This window comes from Myotis myotis, unplaced genomic scaffold (genome assembly GCF_014108235.1).
Source record: "Myotis myotis isolate mMyoMyo1 unplaced genomic scaffold, mMyoMyo1.p scaffold_m19_p_18, whole genome shotgun sequence".
In the NCBI taxonomy this organism is placed as follows: domain Eukaryota; kingdom Metazoa; phylum Chordata; class Mammalia; order Chiroptera; family Vespertilionidae; genus Myotis; species Myotis myotis.
This window is the reverse complement of record NW_023416322.1, coordinates 4,696,253-4,704,566: the sequence shown is the minus strand read 5'-3', so window position 1 is coordinate 4,704,566 and position 8,314 is coordinate 4,696,253.

The window sequence follows — 8,314 nt, the reverse complement described above, 5'->3', positions numbered from 1 at the left end:
GTCCCCACATCAAGAGTAGTTCCTGGCCCTGGCCTGTGGCCTCAGTTGGCTGAGCATCGTCCCATGCACCTAAAGGTCACTGGTTCAACTCCCGGTCAGGGCACATGCCCAGGTTGTGGGTTCAATGGAAGGCAACCAATCAATGTATCTCATGTCAATGTTTCTTTCTCCCTCTCCCTCTAAAATCAATAAAAACATTAAAAAAAGTCTTGTTCTTTAAGGAGTATCTAAAATGGCTAAGTTCGCCATCTAACTTAAAAAGGAAAAATAAAATAGTTTGTGGTGCATGCAAGTGCTCAAGCATTTGTTGAATGAATGGACGTACGTCCTCAGCACTACTCTCCCAGGTTAGGTAGTGACTTCCTAACGGGTTACACCCTTCCTTGCCTTCTGTCACCTCTGAGACCTGCTTCCTGCTTATTTCTCCAGCCTCACACCCTCACTCATCCCCTTTGGCCAGACTGAACGGTTTTAAGAAAAATCTGGCCTCTCACATGCCTTTGTCCCCAGACCCCTAACGCCCTCCCTTGGCCCTCTAAGTCCTGCTCATCTTGATGCCTCCCTGTTTCTGTTTGTCTCTCAGGGGGGAGGGGACCTATCCGTCTTGTCTGCTACTGTGTTTTAGAGCCAATACGGCTTGGCACACAGTGAACTCAACAAACATGTATGGGATGGAGTCTGAACTTTTCTACGAGGTGGCTCTGTGCACTCGCTCCCACTCACCAGCAGGGGGCAGAGTGGGGTAAACACCTGGCTCTGTGGGGTTCACATTCGGACACTAGACTTTCTCTGACCTGGGCAGTGGTTCTGAGCCTGTTTCCCCTCATGTAATGGAGGTCCTTCTGCCTGCTGGTTGGGGTTGTGAGGATTGAGTCAGCCTTAGGGCTTTCGGGTGTTCTTTTGCCCTTTTGCTGTTTTTGCCCACAGATGTGTAGCTGGGACCGGTCTCCCAGCTGGTGTGGAACCCGGGGAGGCCGGCCTCCGGGGCAGCAGCGCCCTCTCTGCGTGCCCTTGCTGAGGGGGTGGCCCTGTGTGGGGGACCCCGGCTCTGCCGCCCACCGGCTGTGTGACTGTGGGCGCGTCACGCACCCTCTCTGAGCTTCTGTTTTCCCAGCCATAAAATCGGAGGCTGGTTTTTGCCTGCCTGACCTTCTGTCCTGAGGATGGACGTGGGAAGCACTTCAGAGACTCCTAATGTACCCTGGCCTTGACGCTCCCTCTCCATGCTCTCCATGAGTGCTGCTACGATCACGTTCATTTCCAGAGGGCGACACCCTTGGTGGCAAAGTAAAGACCTCCCAGGGGAGTCCAGTGGTGTCCCTGGCATCGCTGGCTTGCTGGGTAGGTGACATCATCAGGACTCACCTGGCAGACCTTCCCAAGGACCTGCTCACGGAGCTCTGTGCTCACGCCCTGCCCTTCAGCAGTTCCGTGTAGCAGGTCCCACTGTGACGGGCCCACCTGGAGAGGGAGGGGGGTCCCACCCCGTCCTCAGGCACCAGGCCTGGCGTGCGCCCTGTGTGTATCTGTGGTAAGGAACTCAGGTCTTTGCAAGTCGCACATGGCACCCCTTCTCCTCAGCTGGGATGCTCTGGGGCACCGCTCATCACCACTCATCAGAGAAACTGCTCTGCTTACTCTATGCCCGGGAAGTGTCATTCTTCAGCTTCGGGCCAGCACTGCAGTCCACTGTGTCCCTTTGGCTGGCTGGGAGTTCTCTGAGGAGAGGGCTGTGTGCTCTGTCCAGACCCTGGTGGCCACAGGGACTGGCCGGGCAGTCCCAACCCTCCCGTCCACCCTGCCAGCCTCTGGGAACCTGCTTACGGGTGGGTGGAGGGAGCTGAAAACACCCGTGAAAAGCTGGTCTTCCCAGGTCCCCTTTCTCCCTGCCTGGCTTTTGAAATGCACAGTTCCCTGACAGCGGGGCGGGGAGCATAGCATGGCCCACAATCTTAATTTTTGAAGTAAAGATCCAAACTAATGTCTGAGAACTTGAGAGAGAACTGGTCTTAGTCAATCAGGTCAAGTCCTGCCCCTGTGTGACTTCGGGAAAGTGTGTTAACTCCTGCTCACAGCCTGTTACCCTCTTGTAAAACGGGGTAACACAGTGCCTCCCTCCCAGAATCGCCGGGTCGCTGGGCGAGGTAGGTGCAGCACTGCGGGATACGCAAAGCCCTGCGCACACAGGCGTTGCTCACACACTGTCAGGAAGGCCTCCGTGGCTCCTGTGGTCCGAGGCAGCTGGGCGTGGTCCCCGTCCTGGAGGGCGGCCGTCGGGGGTGAGGTCCTGGTATTGTTTCAGGGGGGCTTAACCCACGTGTGGGAAGAGCCAGGGGTTTGAATCCCAGCATGACCACTGTCCTGGGCCCTGCCCCCTTGGCAGCTCACCCACCGTGGCAGGTCTGTCCATCTGTGCACTGAGCGGGGGGCGGGGGGGGGGTGCACTCTGCAGGTCTGAGGGCCCGGAATGTGGAAGCTGCTCAGATAGACTGAATCGCCATCTTCATGTCTGTGGGGCTCAGACTCGGACTCAGGGGCTCACTGTCTGCCCAGGAGTTCGAGTTGCTCCTTTTGGTGCAGATTTAATTTCATTCATTTACTGGCTTTACGGAGGGGTGGGGAGAGAGAAGCATCGATTTGTTGTCCCACTCATCCACGCATCCATTGGCTGATTGCTGTATGTGCTCACCGGGGATCGAACCCACAACCTCGGCGGCGTATCGGGGCGATGCTCTAACCAACTGAGCCGCCCAGCCAGGGTGCAGGTTGTTAGAGAAGGTGAGTGTGCGCTTGGGAATCAAAGGCACGGCGGGGAAGCCAGTGAAGGCGTGTGCGGGGGCAGCAGCCGGGTGGTGGCTGTTTATGTAGGTTGGAAAGCAGGACATTTTTCTCGGAGGCCGGGATCCAGAGAGATGAACGTCTCAGAGGCAAAGGCAGGGTCTGAGGAAATGGCCGCACTGGATCGCTGCAAAGGAGCGTATTCATCAGAGAGTTAATTTGGAAGGAACTGGAGTGTGAAATAGCAGCAAACCCGCTCAGTGCTTCGTGCCAAGGCTCGCTCGGAGCCGCCTCCTGAAATCGGCCGGGGCTTGCAGGCCACAGACCGCTGAGCGGGGCACTGACGAGGGGTAATTAAGGGGACGGGTGCGTAACACTTGGGTAAGTAGGACTTGATGGGGTCAAACCAGCAGGGCTTCTGGGAGGTGAGGGGCAGTCCCTGGTGCTGTTAGCAACGAACGCCAGAGTGAGACCGCTTCCCTGGCCTCGAGGAGAGGAGGAGGGAGGGGCGGGGGAGGTGGGAGAGTGGTTACTCTAGACCGAGTGTCCCTAGATTGGGGTGGGCAACTCCTGGCACCCGTGCCAAACATGGCACGCCAGTAACTTTTGCTGGCACACGAAACCCTCTCTTATAATCTTCCATTTACAATTTTTTTCTTAATATCAACTTTTTTATTTTTCAGATAAATTCAGTGTAGGTGCATCTTAGATAAGTAAATAATTTTCCATAACAAGTTATCTTAAAGACCATAGACATCATGGATTGATGAGAGAGGGGAAGAGCAATTTCTATGCCTCTGCCTTAACTCTCCCTGCCTTCCTAGATCCGACCAGTGTTTTGGTTTCATCCACATACGCTTGTGAATCTTTGTTCTCAGTGATGAATTTTGTTAAGTCTCCTAATAGGGGTAGCCTGACGGATGAAAGTAGTAGCTCGTGCATATCTCTGAAGGTCACGAAATATAAACCTGATGTAAAATCTCTGTCATCAGCGATGCAGCAGCAAAAGTCCCACTGATAATATCAAACGGAGTCATAAAGTTTTCTGTCGGACTATCAGTGTACATGTGTACATTAAAAAATAAATGTCTTTTTCATCATCATATACTGTGTTTTTGTCACTCGAATGAATTTTATTATTTCTTCAAGGTTCTTCACATACGTACACCTTAAGAGATATCAAGTAGGCGTAACATGTTATCAAAAAATTAGGGTTGGCACCAGAAGAATTTTGAGTCAGAGATTTTGCTGGTTTTGGCACGCACTCACAAAAAGGTTGCCCACCCCTGCCCTAGATGCTCTTTCCTCGGTGGCGCGGCCCTAGGGGGCGGTGACCTGCAGCACTGGGGGAACCCTCAGGAGCTCAGGGTCCGAGAGGCTGTGACTCGGCCAAGACTGTCGCGAGATGGAATGGAATGGGTTCTGCGTCCTGCGTGTGCCCCTGAGGGTGGCCACGGGAGGGCACTGTGTTGGCGTGGGGGGCGTCCTTCGATGGCGTGGGGCTCAGGAGACACCATTCCTGGGCAAGACGGTGATGCGCAGGCTGGTACGCCATCGGCGAGGTTATTCACAGCTGTGAACTCTTGCAGCCGGAGGCCCTGAGCTAGGCCCGCCCGCCTCTGCAGCTCGGCCCTCTCGCTGCCCCTTGCTCTGCTCTCAGACCGCAGGTGTGGCTCCTGCCTGTCCCTCCCGCAGCTTAAAGGCGACCCTGCCTCGGGAGAGCACCTCTCTGTGCCTGTGTGCCTGTCTGATTTATGTTTCTCTGGTTCAGACACGGCCTCTGACGTCAGGTTTCCTAGGCCGAGGCTGCAGCCCCCAGGACCGGTGTGACTTTGACTCCTCTGTGCCTCCGCACACTTAACCTGTAAGGTGGGAAAGTGACAGCCTTTACCTCGGATTTGTGTAAAGAATGCAGCCCTGGCCAGTGTGCTCAGTGTTGGAACACCGGCCTACGCACCGAAGGGCCTCGGCTTGGATTCCTGGTCAAGGGCACGTACCTGGTTCATGGGTTCCTTCCCCACCCCCAGTCGGTCAGGGTGTGTGTGGGAGGCAGCCAGTTAATGTGTCTCTCTCACACTGATGTTTCTCGTTCCCTCCACCTCCCTCCCTCCCTTCCACTCTCTCTGAAAAGCAATGGAAAAATATCCTCAGATGAGGATTAACCAAAAAAAAAAAAAAAAAGAATAAACATGTAAAGTACTTAGGACAATGCCTGGCACAAAGAGAATGCTCAATAAATGTTAGCTGTTATTACTATGATTATTATTTTATTGTCCTCCATCTCCCCCGCTGTAATCGGCAGGAACCTGTCTGTCTTGTTCACTGCTGTATGCTTCTCCAGTGCATAGTAGGGCCTCATCACGTTTACTGAGTGAATTTGTTGGGTTAATAAAGTAATTCAGTGCTCATTCGTTCTTCGGGGCGGGGTTTCATGTTACGGGTAGTTTTCTGGGCCTCCTTTTCAATGGTTTGCCTAAAAATACAGCTGAGTAGACATACAGGGTACAGGCTGTCATACTAAAGGCATAAACTGGGAGGGACACCTGTTGATGACTGAGTGGGTGAGTGAATAAACGATAGGTGTGTAGCTAGTCCGTGCTGATATCTTTTAAAAAAAATCTTGAGTCAAATATGAGATGAAACTTCCTGGGGATACATAGAGCTCTTGACCTCAAAGTCCATTGTCACAGCAGGACAGGGGTTGAAGTGAGCGGTTGTTCAGTATGAAGTGTTCCTCAGAATTCAGAGTGTGCTATGGCCGCGGGTGCCCGGGGTGGGGCGCTGGCTGCAGAGCTGTGCTGGGAGCTGAGGGCTGGAGGGTGGGCAACTGGAGAAGGGCCATCAGGGCGGCGAAGGGTTGAGGGCATGTTGCACATTTGAGTGCCTGGGCCCCGTAGACCACACTCGGACCAGCATGTCAACTGCAGGCACACACTCCTTAGAGCGACTTAGGGAACACCTCTGAAATGGTGAGCTGGCCAGGGACGAGCCGGCTACCGCGGGTCTCCTGCCACGGGGGCTTTGAGTCTACGCTGGCATGTGGAGTGTTGTCAGGGCTGCACACCAGGTGCTGGGTTAAAGGATAAAGGCGGAGTTGAGACGGATTCTGGAACTAGACATAAAGGGTTTGTGGATGGTTTCATGGAAGAGGAAGGAATTAGGAATGACTTCTAGGTGGATAGACACATATCAGTTAACATGATGGGGACGTGGGGCATGAGACTAGACTTGGGGGGATTCAGAAGTTACGTTTAGGGCTTGTTTAGTTTGCGGTGCCTGCAGGGCACGCAGAAGGCACAGTCGAGGTGCTGGTTGACTAGCTGAGCCTGCAACTCCCAGGAATAGGCTGAGGGAGATAGTAACTTACCATCATATGGATGGTACTTAGTGATCAGTGACTGGGTGAATTAGAAGTCAGCAGAAGGCCTAGGACCAAGCCCAGGGCTGCTGAATGCTAAGGGGAAGGGGAGAGATTGACAACGCAGGAAGCGGTCAGAGGTCTGATCACAAGACCACTTCATTCTGCATGGCCCTGGTCTGTCTTTACTGGCTAACTTATAATTATTTCTGTATGGACTGTGGTAATGCTGAGTGAGAATAGAATAGACTTCCATTCTACAGTCATGGCTAGTGCCTGTCTCTTCGAGTAGATGCAGGGTCCCTGTGGGCAGCCATAAACTTTCCTTCTACCCCATTGTGCCCGTTCAGTGTGGGATTTAAGGTGGAGGCTCAATGCTTAGGAAGCGGTAAGGCTTTCTTACAAAGGCCCTTGCTGAAACCATGTCCCATCACAGTGCTGAGACCTCTCCTGGGCCCAGTGATGCCTGGCTCGTGCTTTATTTGGAATGTGATCCTTGTATTTCTTTTTTTAAAAAAAATATTTTTTTATTGATTTCAGAGAGGAAGGGAGAGGGAGATAGAAACATCAATGATGAGAGACAATCATTGATTGGGTGCCTCCTGCACGCCCCACACTGGGGATCAAGCCTGCAACCTGACCAGGAATCAAACCAGGATCTCCTAGTTCATAGGCTGAACCTCAACCATTGAGCCACACTGGCTGGGCTGATCCCTGTATTTCTTTATTGGTACTATTAATCCTGTAAATAATCATGATTTTGCAGGCACTAAATGCAGGCACTAAGTGCAAGAGGAATGAAGAAAATCCTGGGGATTTTCCAGCTTCAAGGTCAAGGAAAGAACACTCCCCTTCATGGCAGTGTGCTGACATCTCAGAGCGGGCACTTAATTATTTGCGTAGCTTAGTACATTAAAGGCACATATACATGGGTATAAACAAATCTGTGTGTAACAGTGTTTAATAGCTCAACTCGACTGACAGCTAGACCAGAGAATTTCACCAAAGCCTGGGAGACATTTTGCAGTTTGAATAACAAAATAAATCACAGTGATCCATGGTCCCTGCAACTGACTGGATCCTGGTGATGCCTCAGTCTCCAGCCAGGTGTGGGCCCAGCGACTGCATTCCTCATGGGGAGCGCGGGCCGCGGCACAGGGTGGGGGGTCCCTGAGGCAGCTCCCCGAGGAGCTGTGGGTTTCTATGTTGGAAATGCGTGTGTGTGTGGTGTGGTGTGTGCGTGTGTTGTGTTTGTGCGTGTGTGGGGGGGGGGGGGAGGGAGGTAGAAGCTCCTGGAAGCTTGGTGAAGATGAGAAATAATCCCAGGCTCCCAGGAGCCTTTAACAGAAAGTCTGTGGCAAAAGCAAACAAAGAACGATTTAAACATCTTGAACACTTAAATCCCCCCTCAACACTAATGAATCAGATACCAAATACCACTGCGATTTATAAGCTCTTTCTGCCCTCGACCCTGGCCCCAGGCACTAGGGAAAGGGGGAGGCCGTCCGCACCCTGTGCCCCCTCTCCCGCCTTCCCAGGGCTGGGTTTTAGAACCCTGTCTTTGGCAGCCCGTGGTCCCTCAGCGCTGCTGGGGGCCCCGAGGGGGTATTTGGCAGGAAGACGGAGCCGCCGTGCGGTTGGTGAAACACTGGCTTTCTCCACGCTCTGAAGGTGCGAGGAAGTGGTTTCTGACCTTTTCTCTCCTCCGCCTGTGATCACACACCGCCTTCCCTCCCCCAGCAGCCGGGGCGCCAGCACCACCGAGCACCGAGCGGAACGGTGACAGCTGACCTGCCTGTGCCCCCCCCCCCCCCCAGCTCTCCCCCCTCCCCCCGTGGTAAGCAGAGCCGCCTGCCACAGGAATCAGGTGAGGGGCCTGTTGAAGAGCGAGAGGCCATACTTAGTCACATAATTCTCATCACACCTTCTTGACCGCGCTTGCTATTTAACATCCTCCAGTGCGAAGTGTTTGGCCACAAACTGGTTTTTATGCTTTATAACCCGTATGCTTTACCTGTGTCAGTACAGTGTCCCCAACTCAATTATTGGGAAGCAGATGTGCACTGCTGCAGGTCTCCAGCAGGGGGCGCGCCGGGAGAGCCACATCCCCGCCTCCCCAGAGGGCTTCACCAGCTCTCGCTCTTGGCTCTCCTGGGACAGTAGCAACTGGACGGCACC